This window comes from Aulonocara stuartgranti, assembly GCF_965226115.1.
Source record: "Aulonocara stuartgranti genome assembly, chromosome: 6".
Classification (NCBI taxonomy): domain Eukaryota; kingdom Metazoa; phylum Chordata; class Actinopteri; order Cichliformes; family Cichlidae; genus Aulonocara; species Aulonocara stuartgranti.
Genome location: NC_138944.1, coordinates 5,543,346 through 5,556,939, shown reverse-complemented (window position 1 = coordinate 5,556,939; position 13,594 = coordinate 5,543,346). Strand labels below are relative to the sequence as shown.

At 40.0% G+C, this 13,594-nt stretch overlaps 1 protein-coding gene across 1 annotated transcript in view; it reads right to left on the bottom strand.

The window, feature by feature from the left end:
- Positions 1-11,118, bottom strand: part of LOC309708458 (axin-2-like) — a 45,767-nt gene extending 34,649 nt beyond the window's left edge. Inside the window, exon 1 of the mRNA XM_082536528.1 lies at positions 10,883-11,118. The gene's annotated coding sequence lies outside the window, so the exon portion shown is untranslated. The remainder of the gene's footprint in view (positions 1-10,882) is intronic.
- Between the last annotated feature and the right edge of the window lie 2,476 nt (positions 11,119-13,594).

Here is a 13,594-nt window from a genome sequence, read left to right as displayed (position 1 = left end):
TGCTATACCAAGTCTGACATGCATTATCCCGTGGAGCTATAAATGTGAAATGTATGAATCAGTTGGCTCTGACATTAAATGGACTTTAACCTCCCAGCATATGAGTACAGACTGCATTATGTGTAATTAAGTCAATGTGAGAACATAGCAGTTAAAGGTAACTGTGAACAAATGATTATTTCCAGTGTTTTTCTCGTGAACAGTCTCCTGTTGTGACAAATGGAAATTGAGGACAATGTGCAGACAGCACACAGTCATGGACTCAATAGACCATGCCAACATGCACCAATCAATAGGCACTTTTGATATTAATTAATACTTTAACAAATCTCATGTGCATAAGCACTGGTGAAATTCTGTCCACCAGGTTTTAAAGAGTGTCATTTTGGTATTAAGTTAATCAGAAAAAGCTAGGAGCTAAAATTGCTACACGCCAAGGGTTTTGCTGTTGATTTGGCATGCTCTTAACAACGCTTCACTTTTTTTTTTTTTTGCAGAAAACAGAAAAATGGAAATTTCCATTAAAAAATACCCACATACGTGCAGATTTAGACATCATTACATTACTCACCAAGCACATTGGGAAAAAACGAAACAAAACTCTGACTTTTTCAGACACATACTTGTCCTGAAATGTATATAAACAGAGAGAAGATTGTGTTTTGCGAAAAATTCATCCTAAAAAAATGCAAACAAAATGATATCAACATCAAGTGATGAAGATCTGGTCCTAATGCTTCTAAACAAGAAAAGTAATAAACTGAGATTCTGGGTTCATCTCATGAGAAGTTCAGCAGCAGAGAGAATTTAATGCTTTGATCCAGGAGTTGTATCATGAACTCTTTCATACATTTTTCAAGATGTCATTGGGCAGTTTGAACGCTTGTTAGAAGAGATGGGATCATATCTGAGGCAGAGAAATAATTTCAGAGGGCCGACTGACCCAGAGCAGTGTCTAGCTTTGAGTCTGAGGTAAAATAGCATTATTTTACTCGGTCCACATCATTGTATATTCAGTGCATACCAGTGCACATTCTGAGATACGAGCCCACTTGTTGCCAGATGTAGTGATCTGATTGGACCGATCTGTTTATTCGCATTAAAAAACAAAAACAAAATTGAGCTTGGAGCAAAATAACTAACTAAATTCATTTGTCCAGCAAAGTTATGCAGTTGGCGTGAATGACTGCATTAAGAGTAGGTGAGCCACAAACATATTTGATGCACAAAATATTTGCAAAACCTTTATATGTTCACTGTGTAAAGGACATTATTGTGTCAGAGCTAAAGCTTTGGATTTCTGGGCCTTAAATACAATATCACCATGTGATCAACTAGGCTGCTATTACTTCGGAAGAGTTTATGGCTCATACCATCTGTGGCATATTGATGAAAAAAATTAAATAAATAAAATTAAATAAATGCATTACTAATTAGATGCAAATTTAGGTCATTTTCATAGGGTTCACCTTAACTGTTTTTATGACCACTGAAACCAAATGACACCCAATCAAACCAGACAACTAGCTAGTCATTGTTGCACTTTTCTATCGCACTGTCTTGTTTCTGTATCGTTCTGTTCTGTCTGATGTTGCACTGTTTTTGTTTTTTGCAATTTTTTCACACTTGCACTATGTAGTCCTGTGTTGATTGTCTGTTATATGTAGCATCATGGTCTTAGAGGAACGTTGTCGTACGTTTCACTGTGTACTGTACCACTGCTCATGGTTGAAATGACAATAAAGCCACTTGACTTGACTTGAATGTAGCCGAGTATTTACCAAGTGAAGAGGCAGCTTTCCTTTGGCCTCAGAAATCAAAACGCGACAGGTGGGGCACTGTAAACTCCAACACAGCAAATCTGATGGTATTATCAGACATTAGCCAAGATAGCTACTAAAGGGTGTAAAATGTTGTAAATAAAACAAAAATGTTTCAAAATATGGACATATTTAGTCAGAGAAAATGTTAAATGTATTATTTTTAAAAAGAATAAGGTTTTTGGGTTCAGTCAATCGACTTCTGAATTTGCTTAAATACCAATGAATCTAAATTTTAAGAGAAGTTATGAAGATAAAACCTATAAATCTCTCAGTCACTGGTTGACAGACATTTAGGTTTCTGTTTCCAAAAAGTGTCCATGAGGGTTCCTAAACATACATTAGATGAGGAGGTGTGTTGCAAATTAAGTAAGATAGGACGTAGATGACCGGTGCAATGACTGCAACCTTTCTTAGTATCTAAATATATCTCATTTTGTGTGCATATACGAGCACCTCGTTCTCACTATGTAAGTCTAGTTTAATGGAACTGGTGGACTGAACGATTATGTCTTCTCTGGATTCAGAACATTTTTGAAGCAGAGGCACAAATCTTCCCAAGCATGTTGTGTAATTTCAAAAATGCATGGTCACCAAAGAAAAACTTAGAATACCGAGAAGCCTGTGGAGGGTTTCTGAACCTGCAGCAGTGGTAGCTAAATGCATGAAAGCAGCTTGGGAATAATTTCAGACACATTCTTTAGGCAGCCTCAAAAAAAAAACCAACAAAAAAAAATCTTGCTCTTTTTTAGTCTCTTTGGAATCTGAATGATATTTCAGTCAAAGGCGAGAGCAAAAGCCTGTGGTTGTGTGGGTGAAATTCGGATACCATCCAATGTTCAAAGCCTTGAAATACATACGCCACACAATGTTAAAGCATTCCTTTTCACAATTTACAATGCATAAACATGATGGTTTACAGAGGCCCAGGGTGATTATTTGCACAGAGGTCTAGTTTCAGCTATTTCAGGTTTTTCTCGAGGCTGCCCGGCGATGTCGCCCCACAAAGTGATTCTTGAAAGTGTTAAACCACAGTCCCCCAATCCACCCCAACCCACCCACACCCATCTTCTGTGAACATAAAAAATTGAGTGTTTAGACTTCAAATATCTAACACAGACTGACCAGACAGCACAAGCTGCATAGAGCAACGCACGGCTGTCAGAAAAGAAAAGAAAGTATCGAGTACTTATGTTGCTTTACGTGATAAGTGCGCTGATTCATTGCTCTCGTATCACACACAGTCCTATGAATGAGGGAAAGGTCTGTTTCATTTAAAGTAAGCACTGCTTCTGTGATTTCATGACAGCAAAATTGTTGTTTCACTTAAAAGAGCTGACATATAAATCCAGGTTGCACCTCAGCACTCGGTTTTGCTCCAGGTCATGTATTCATTGCATTGTCTTCCTGCACGTACAGAACATGAACTTACTGTCAGCCACTCTGATATCACAAGAGAGAATGCACCAATTTCTCATTTTTCAAAACTTGTGAAAAACCTAAGCAGAGCAGCATCTCCACAAGGGCCTCACTGATGTATCTTAAAAGACTGCGACTTCTCAGTTTGCATTTGATTCTGTGTCTTTTCAGCAGCCGTGCGAGAAAGCCAGTTATGGGAAAACTGCAAAAGGGAGAGACAGGACGAGCTCGTGGGCCTTCAGAAGTCTTGTCAAAAGCCTTTCCTTTCTACGCTTTGTCCCACCGATATTCATCTTGCCAGTTGAAAAGTGAAGACGGCAAAAACTTTGGGCTTGAAAAGAACTTTTCAACTTCTAAGAGATACCTCGCAACAGGATTGAGCATTTGGAAAAAAAAAAAAGAAGAAATGAAGAAAAAGAACGAAACAGTAGGAATGGAAGGGACTTCCAGACCGAGAGGCATGTTAAAAATCAGATACCACAACTGAAAAATGGAGCAAAGATGAATATAGCATTGTCTTCTGGTGAAAAGACGAACCAGACACACCCTAGCACGCTCTGTGTACCCACATGCTTAAAATCCATTTGACACATCCCAATAAACATATACTTAATCTTCCGATATTTCCTCGGTCGGCATGTGCCTTTGTGTACGCGTGTGCAGCATGAGACGGATACAGACATAATAGAAGGAGAGAGATTGTGTGGGTGGGGTGATGGGCATATGTTTATGCATTAGCCACAACCGTCAGTTACACCTTGTTAGACACAATCCTCCTCAGATGTGTCATCCTGCAGCGTGCCGCTAAAAGAAAAGTTTAATAAAGTTTGAACACCATTTACTTTATCTCAAAGATCAGTGGGGCCTTTCAAAATTTGCCGAGCAAAAACTTTCGCTCCACATCTTTTTACCTCAACTCCGCTCGTCTCTGAAAAGAAAGCTGACTTCATCACCGCACCTCAAGAGTTTGACGAAAATGAACGCTAAGCTCTTGAATCCTTTCTTTCTTTTGCTCAATGGCAAAATGAATAAATGATATTCCTCCCTTTAATCGACGCACTCAGCCATAACAAAGAGACTTTGAGACACTTTGAGGACACCTAACGATCAGAAGCATCAGGAGGTGCTCTTCGTTTTCGTTGATGGACAGGCAGATCAAAAAGCAAGCCCCTTAAACGCTTCTACCCACTTTAGAATAATCGCGCCTTTTCCCTCTTTCAAGCACAAAGTGGGAAGAGAGAATAATCGTTTCATCTTTTCTCTCTTCTCCGCTTTCAAAGTTATTTTGCCCATGATAAAGCAGTCTGTATTGACGACTTCGAAGGTGCCTTGTCTCTTGAAAGAAGTGACATTTTATCTATATATAGTGTTAGAGTGTGCTTCAATTTAACTTTGTCTGGCGCAGAGCATGTCTAGTGTTGATGTGGCTGACAGCTGCTGCTTGAAAGACACAGAGAAAGTACTGAAGATTCAAATGAAGTTTTTCTATGACGACAGGGGCTTGATGTATGCTAATCAATCGATGGTGTAGAAAATATGCTTGCTGGTTGGGAGAGAGAAAGGAGAGAGCGTGAGTGACAGAAACTTGTCAGACAGCACTCACCAAGATATCAAAAAGTCACAAAGTTTGCGTCGCCACACAAGAGCCCAAATCGCATGTGGTATCTGCTACAAAAGGTCTAACTTGAGAAGTGCTGCATTTGATTTAAAGGAACAGAAATTGGGACAATTCTCCATATGGTGTGGCAGAAAGCAGGATTCTTCTTTTTTTTTTGAGGAGGGAGGGGGGCACGCTTTGTCTGTGTGACACCTACAGTGAATTCCTGAGAAAATTCTCTGTCTAGGTCTGTCTGAGTCTCTTCCATCCTTCAAAGGACATGGGCCATAGGATGTCGAATTTACATTACAAAAGACCCCAAACTGTCTCAGCCGGTTAAGGTGTAACGCATGATCAAATGGACACGTCAGATCAAATATATCAAACATTGATATCGAATAGAACAGATCATGAAAGAAGGACAAGACATCTGGTTTAAAAACACTCAGTTGGGGCTCAGAAACATTCTTTTCCTATACTTTTTCAGAGCTGTTTAGAGGCTTAGCCAGATGCTTGCAAGTTTACCACCTTGAAGCTTCTCTCCAGGCTACCTGACAGTCAGAGGGTTTGGGTAAAATCACAACGTCTGAGTTGCCGCTGCTCATTTCGACTTTCAGCTCAGACTCCCGAGTTTTCATAGTGCAGTAAAAGTAAAAGAAAAAAAATCAATTCCAGATGTGGATCCCTGCGGAATTCCAGGAAACAAATACTAAGCTGTTCATCTGCACGTTTCAAACTGTATGCTTCAAAATCAGCTGGGTAAGATTCAATCATCAGTGAATATTGACAGAGATGCACCATACTGGCCTCTTGAATGCAAACTTTTTAGACAATTCCAAGCCTATACATGGATCTCAATCACATGTGACTTAGTAATGTACTTTTGTTACTCAAAAGAGACAAAGAGTGTCAAAAAATGTAAACATCAGATTGAAGCTGATGCATATAACCTCTCTCATATTTACAGATTTGATGTGCTCATGCTGGCACAAATGTAGTCACACACACACAAACCACAGATGTGTTATCACCAAATGTGATTAACACTGTAAAACGATTAACATCATGGTATTTATTCAAATCGCAACATCAAACAAATTCTTTCTTCTTTTTTATCTGACTGATCAGAGAAGTTACTGTCAGGGGAGAGAGGCGCCTTCCGATCAGCTCACCATCGTGCGTCCAGCGCGATCGGCCAAACAAGGCCTGCGCTTTCAGCTCAACTCCCTCGCTCTCTTTTATCATTTACAGAGGGAGCGTGCCACACCAGCGCCGTCCTCGGCCCGAACAAGGCCGCTCACTGTCAGGCGGACAATGGACAGTAGAGCTGGAGGTGGCAGCGGAGTCATTGTGACAGATGATGTCAGGAACATCAGACGCTGATGCTGCCAGACACCAAGCAGAGGGTGACGGGGTCAAGAGAGAGGGCGGACAGCAAAATGGTAAACAGTGACACGGGGCTGTGGGGTCGAGGGGGTGCAGAATGTGAATGGAGAGAGTGTTTTTTGTGTGAGTGTTCCTGGTACTGCTGAAAGAAATACACTCTCTGAATAAAGAAAACAGTCATGCGTGCAGTCCCAGACCAGAAGAACTTTAACTGCAGCAGTGCAGTGATGCCATTTGATAAAGCAATCGTGTGTGCTCTGATATTTGTGCATATTATCTCAGAGCACAGCTTTCAATAGTATATCCCACACTCTTCACTTCAGAGGAGTAGAGCAACAGTCACTATACTCAAATATTTCTTCACTATATAATCTATAGCCAAATCTTTAATAATGCAAATTCAGCTGGTTCTAGGAGGCAGGATGAGCTCATAATCCTATTACATCATGATTCTGAGAGTTTCATTTTATAGCTTTATAGACTTTAAACCAAAGGCAGAGCACGGGTGAAATAAAAGTGCCAGATACTCCTGAGGAGCATAAAAAGCATTTGAAATCCCTCTGTTAGGAGCCTCGCCTTAGATTTGGACTCCAAAGTTTGGAGGACCAAAAGCATTTTGTGCTTCAATAATGTATTAAAACAGTAAATTCATTTTTAATCATTTTATTTATTTAAACATTACTAAAGTAATTTATTATTTAATTTAAAATGAAAACCCATCCATCCCATCCATTCTCTTCCACTTATCCTTTCCAAGGTCGCTGGGGAGCTGGAGCCTATCCCAGCTGTCTTAGGGCAAGAGGCAGGATACATCCTCCACAGGCTGCCCCTCTATTGCAGGGCTGACATATAGACACAGGCTACGTCCATACTAGCCCGGATAGATTTGAAAACGGCGTTTTCATCTGAAAACGCTCCGCATCCACACTAGCGTTTTCAGTCGTTTTCACAGAGTCGTGTGTCCACAATGAAACAGATGAAAACGCTTACGTCCTGCGCATGCGCAAAAGTGAGTGAAACTTAAAGAATTTGAAAAAAAGCTATCTGGAGCATGTACAAACTGATATTCATCTTTTTTAGGGCAGTCAAAATTGAGAGCAATCAAAACAACCGCTGTATAATGCACTGCACTATCTTTGTATATTTGGTCACATGACTGCATCACATGACTAAAATACATCATCGTTTTAGAAAGTCTGCGTTTTTGTGTGTCCACGCTGCAACGAGACAGCCGCGTTTTTCCTTGAGGAAAGCGCCGTCTCAGTGTGGACGGGAGGCCAAAGCGCAGAGAAAACGATGCGTTTTCAAAGGAAAACGCATTAGTGTGGACGTAGCCACAGACAAACATTCGCACTCAGATTCACACCTGAGAAAATGCTGTTTTCGCGTTGCAGTGTGGACTGCGAAAACGGAGGCTCTCGAAAACGATGATGCATATTAGCCAAATGATGCAGTCATGTGACCAATTCAACTGAGATGGTGGACGGCATTGTACAGCAGTTGTTTTGTTTGCTCTCAAAACTTGGCACTTTTCCTCAACATTTTGCTGCGACGTTTCAAAGAGCCGGAAAGTAAATAAACCGCAGACGGAAATGATGCAGGTAAATGGTCTTACGTTTTACGCATGCGCAGTACAGGAACATAGTGTTTTCAGTGTGGATGAAAACGATCAAAAACGATAGTGTGGACGTGGAGCGTTTCACTTATCCTGATTAGCATAGACGTAGACTTAGAGTTACCAATTAGCCTATCCCCACCAACTGCATGTTCAAAACCTCAGTTCAATACCCCAAATAGATTTTCAAAACCTGTTTTTTAAAAGAGTACAATTTAAAAAAGAGAAATATGTAAACGTATTCAAAAATCAAAGATTTATTTCTGACATTTAAAATGGCGAATCCACTCCTCATTTCCAATACCATTTCTTCCCTGCACTTCTCTTTACTCTCTTTACTCAAACTGTGTTGTAGTGATGTCATCAAGGTTTATCCAAAACTCAGGCTTAGACAAATTTTTGTGTCAGCCTTTGTTAAAATCTTGCGTTCTGATTTTGAAAAAGCTTCTACGGAGCAGTATGGTGCTAGTAAAAAAGGAAAAAACATGAAATAGTAATGTTTGCTGTGTGATATTGAACATCCAGAGCTTTTAGAGGGTGCACATCTATGAGTTGTTTCAATTCTTTGTGGCGGGCATGCTTGACGTGTGACACCACACACGAGGCAAGCTAAAGTGGGTGTCCACATATCAAGCAACCAGAAGCGACGTGGGCCCAGAGACCATAGAAAATCAATGACATTCAGAGACTTCAAGCAGCAACAGGAGAAGTAACCGCTGGCGATGTGAAGTTTTGAAACTTTTCTCAACTTCAAGGTGGGCAATTGAAGCACTGCCAATTACAGGAGAGGCTACATTTGAGGAGGTGGTAAATACATTGCAGGGCTCCATCAGGGCTGGGCAATTAATTTACCCAAGGGGTCATATGAGAAACTGGGACTGTTGTGGAGGGTTGCACCCTTAGCGTTAGAGCGTTACCTAGGCAACAGGAGTCAGTATGTGGACCAAGCTTCAATCAGCAGTTTGCATAAGCTAATTGCTATTTGGGCACTTGTGTGATGACAAAAATGTTTTGATATTTCTGAGTGCTGTTATACAAATTACTGTCACACATTTTTTTTCTTTCCACCAGCAAATAACCATGAAAAACAGACAATTGTGGAGAATATCGGGTATTTAATTTGGATTTAGCACAAATGATCCTTAATGCCAATTACTAACATTGTACACAGTCACCACAATGATCAGTTTCCTTTTCTTTTTTGGGTCTGTGTCGCAGGTTATTTCTGTAAAATAACACAAGTCCAGTCTGAGGGGACTCAAAGTCAGGATATTACTGCATTTGGTGAAGTGATATTCACAATAAAAAAAAGTCTTCCTAATACGAGTTCCTTGGCATTATGAAACACTGGCTGTATTTAGCAGACTCACCAGACTGCACAGTTTTGATCATTTAAAATGTGTAATTATGCATCTGGTCTCTACTGCTGCAGGGAAGAAGAAGGGGAAACTACCAAGAAAGGCATCAGAGTGTGTTTTGAGGTGCATTCGAATGTGTATTTTTAGAGCTGCTGTTGTTGGAGGAGGAAACACTGTGGAACTGAGCAAAAACATTTAGACAAGCTTGTCTTTATGTTGAGACTTCACTCTACTGGTTGCCTCCACAGTCATGCTGTGGGATGAAACAATCTGTTGTTGCTCTGACACCTGTTTTCATGGCTAACTCCTCATATTAGTTGAACTGGGTCTGGGAAAAGAAGACACATCGAACCACCCACTCACTCTAAACCGCAGTTCCCCTCCTCGGCTTCATGCTCACACTTAATTGTCTTAGTAATTAGAGACACAGCTTTGTCTGCTATACGCAGTAATGCTACAGTATTTGCACACGCATTTGGACTGGGGTCTTCTTTAAGCCAACAACCTTCCCCCTGCACATCTGTTGTTGTTTGATGGCTTAAGGGCCACATAGCCACGCTGGGCTGACAATGATGACAACAAGATCGGCAAGAAGGTCTGCACAGAGCAGTAGACAAAACTAGAGATGGCACGATACCACTTTTTTATGTCCGATACCGATACCGATATCATAAATTTGGATATCTGCCGATACCGATATGAATCCGATATAGTGTTTTTTAATCACCAAAACTGTTTTTTAAATATCTTGCTGCATTTTGTATAAGTTCATACTCAAGTTTAAAACAACAACTACACTAAAGCTATTCTGTTATACCTGTATGCAAAAAAAAAATATTTCATAGTTCAGCAATACTGATCAATCTAATAAACTTAAACCTACACCATCCTCCCTATTCTGGTATTTTAAAGAGTACTTAGCATATATATTAAGCAACCTAACTAATAGAGTTCCAACTCCCAGCAACAACAAAAATAAATAAATAAAAAATAGGGAACCACCCCTCACGCTCCACCTCATGATGCTTAATCGACGTAATCAACCTTAATTTGATGCAGTGTGAAAAAAAAATGCACAGAAATCAATTATTTTTCAAGAAATATTAAATAGATTCAACATCTTTCTTCAACAAAATTGCAGACTGCACAGATGGTACCTTCCCAAAGGAAAAAGTACTATAGCTTACTAGGGTATATATATTAGACTTAATAGTTACTATATACAGTAATTGACTTCTATTCATTTTACATCAAATTAAAACTTTGGGTGTCAGATAATTATTTATTAAAAGCTAGACATTTTAAATGAGAATAAGAAAGAAAAGTATGTCTTTGTGCCCCCCTTTCCCTGTTAATGCCCTATCGGCCCCCCTGGCTAAACTTTGCTAGATCCGCCCCTGCACAGTTACCAGCGTCAGCTACGTAGAAAAAGATCCTGGAGTAGAAAGTAATATTAAATACATTCTAACAATAGCTGATCAAGCTTAAACGTGCTGCTGTTGTTCAGCCGCTGGTTTCCTCTTTCTGGTGCAAAGTGGGCCAAAAGCAAACTAGAGTCACAGACTCGACAGAAAAGCCGATCAGCTGATCGTTAAGCAGTTTCATGATTGAAGTAGCAGCAAGAAGAGGCAGTCGTTTGTTAAGCTTAACGCAGGAATGCTTTACAAACATTCAGAGATGGACTTACACACTTGCTTTACTTCTCTCGGGATAACTTTATCGGAGATGAAATGCCGGGTTGCTAGCGAAGCTCCACATGCTATCCAGACCACCGACAGGTCCCGCATGCCACAGCTGCTCTATCACGTGATGCATACTGCTCCGAGTGCTAACGTTCTGAGGCGAGTTACGGCGTGTTGCAAGTTTTGTGAGGTGCTTTCGTGATATTTAATGGATCGGATTACATTTTTTTATTTTTCTCCGATATCCGATCCAGTAATTTAGGTCAGTATCGGACCGATACCGATACGTAATATCGGATCGGTCCATCTCTAGACAAAACAAGTCATATTAATACACAACCTGTAAGGAAACTTTAACAGCAGTTACATAAAGTCGTGATTTTGGATATAGAACTGGATGGGACAGACAAATACTGTACCAGTTAAAAGAAGATGTTGGCTCATTATGTTGTGTATCCATGTATTTAATATATCATTTAATATGGAGGACATGATAAGGCACGCACTCAAAGTTCTGAAACGCTAACATTTCGTTAAGACCATCAAGAAGAAAATGGTCGAAACAAAAATACACTAACTCTTTGTTCCCCTGAAGCATGCACACAGGCGCACCTCTGGAAGAGTTTCAGTCATTTAACATCCAGGCATCCATTAAAAAACAGATTTTAACAGAGTTAGAAGTTAGCAGGAAGTTAGCTCGCTAGTTTCCACCCAAGCATAATATGCCACGCTCTGAAAAAATTAAAACGTATAGCTCTGCTTTTGCTTCCAACATAAATGAAGACAGAAAACTAAACAGCAGTGAGGTTTGTAGTGTTACTGAAGTTTGGCAAGCTTAGGGTGACCATATTTTGATTTTCAAAAAAGAGGACACATGAAGAACATGAAGAAGAAAATTTTAACATATTTAAATGATGCCTTCTCTGTGTGGTTAATGAATGGTGAAACAAAAAATGTCATATAAGCTTTTACAAGTCAACAAGGGCAAAAAACTAACTTGAAAAACCTCTGCAGAACAACAACTCACAAAGCAGCAGCTCGGGGATGACATCACACATATGAGTCCTCTGTAGGAAAACCCGGACATTTTCATCAATCTCGAAAATCCGCCTGGACGCCTCGGACAGAACATTAAAAGTGGGGAAGTGTCTGGGGGAAAGAGGATGGTTGGTCACCATAGGCTGGCTGGTATATAATGATGTGCTACGTGATGGCTACCGACACAGCTATGTTAGCATAATATAAACACAGTGAAGCTGGAGGAACGCTAACTTTTTTCCACCTGATAAAAGTTATCGCGAGGATTCCCGACGGTTAGGGACAAATGCAGTTGCATGGCAGGATGCTGTAAACGGACCAAACTTCAGTCAGGAGAACAATAATCCATCCACAAGTCATTAATATAATGCTGCATGCTGGGCTGTGGTTACATCGCAAGGTTTTAAAAACTGAGCTTTAAAATGAACAGTAGTAATAAAATCTGATAGAGGCGGACAGTGATCATTGACCTTTAGGGGCTTGTACAGGATACAGAGCATTAAAATATGTTAAAAACACAATAGCCTTAATAAATGCAGAGTAGTTTGGACCCAGAAGCAGGGTTCATATGCCATCACTTAAAGACCAGATTCTTAGGTAAAACTGACAGAAACCTTTGAAATGTTATCAGATCTGACAGGAGATTCAATGTCGCTGTGCCCACTGAAATTAAAATGATGTCTATCACCAGATTTATTTAGATACAGATTTCAAGTTAAATTCCCAGAGTCCACAGATGATGACTGTCAAGTTGTGAGACTTGCTTTTCAAGGGACTTTGCCAAATACTCATCATCAACGTTTCTATATGATGGCTTTACATTTTGTAGATAAAAAAAAAGCAAAATTGATTTAAGTGTGCAATGAGATATGAAGAACAATTGTAATTCCTCCGCACCAATCAGCAAAAATAAGAATCTGAAAGAAATGAAAATAGCAGTTTATCTGCAGTATTTGTAGCTTGAGGAGTTCTTGAGTCTTTTTAAAACGAGTTATTTCCTTTATAGCATCTAAGACCTGCTAAGTAAAGCCATCAAAAAATTTGGACGTCTCACTCCCGTTACACGACAGTTTATAGAACCATTTTCTGGATGGCATGGCGTAGAAATAAAAGCGAACATCCAACCTAGCTGCTACGTGTCTCTTCACTCGAATACTTCTTCTTGTATTCAGGCAATTGATTCGTCTCTATATGGCAACGCAAATATGAAAGGCCCGCTTGTGTGAATGCGTGGGAACATCAAAACAGTTTTAATTGTGGCTAATCCTGGACTAAGATTCTTTCTAATGGGAAATCTTCAGTGAAGATGCTCCGACTCAATTTCCATCTGGGATTATTGAACTCTTTCATTCACAGGCTTACATCTCACTGTGGATAATCATCCATGTCCTGGCTCACAATTATAAAAAATGGAAATATATATATTTATATGGTGCAAACGCACATCCACAGTCAAACACACACACACTTGCAGTTGTTTATCTACTGTAATGTGGTGATACTGTAACCTTGCTGAATGTAGCCTAGTGTGAATTTCAGATGTGTTCTTTGCTCTTTTCTTTTTTTTGCTTTTTGGAAGGGAACACGAGGCCTAGGACGCCCATGTAGGTCAAAAACAAATCCTGCGCCTCAAGCTGGGAAGCCAGAAACTTCTTTGAGCATCTGAGGGAAAGGAGCAG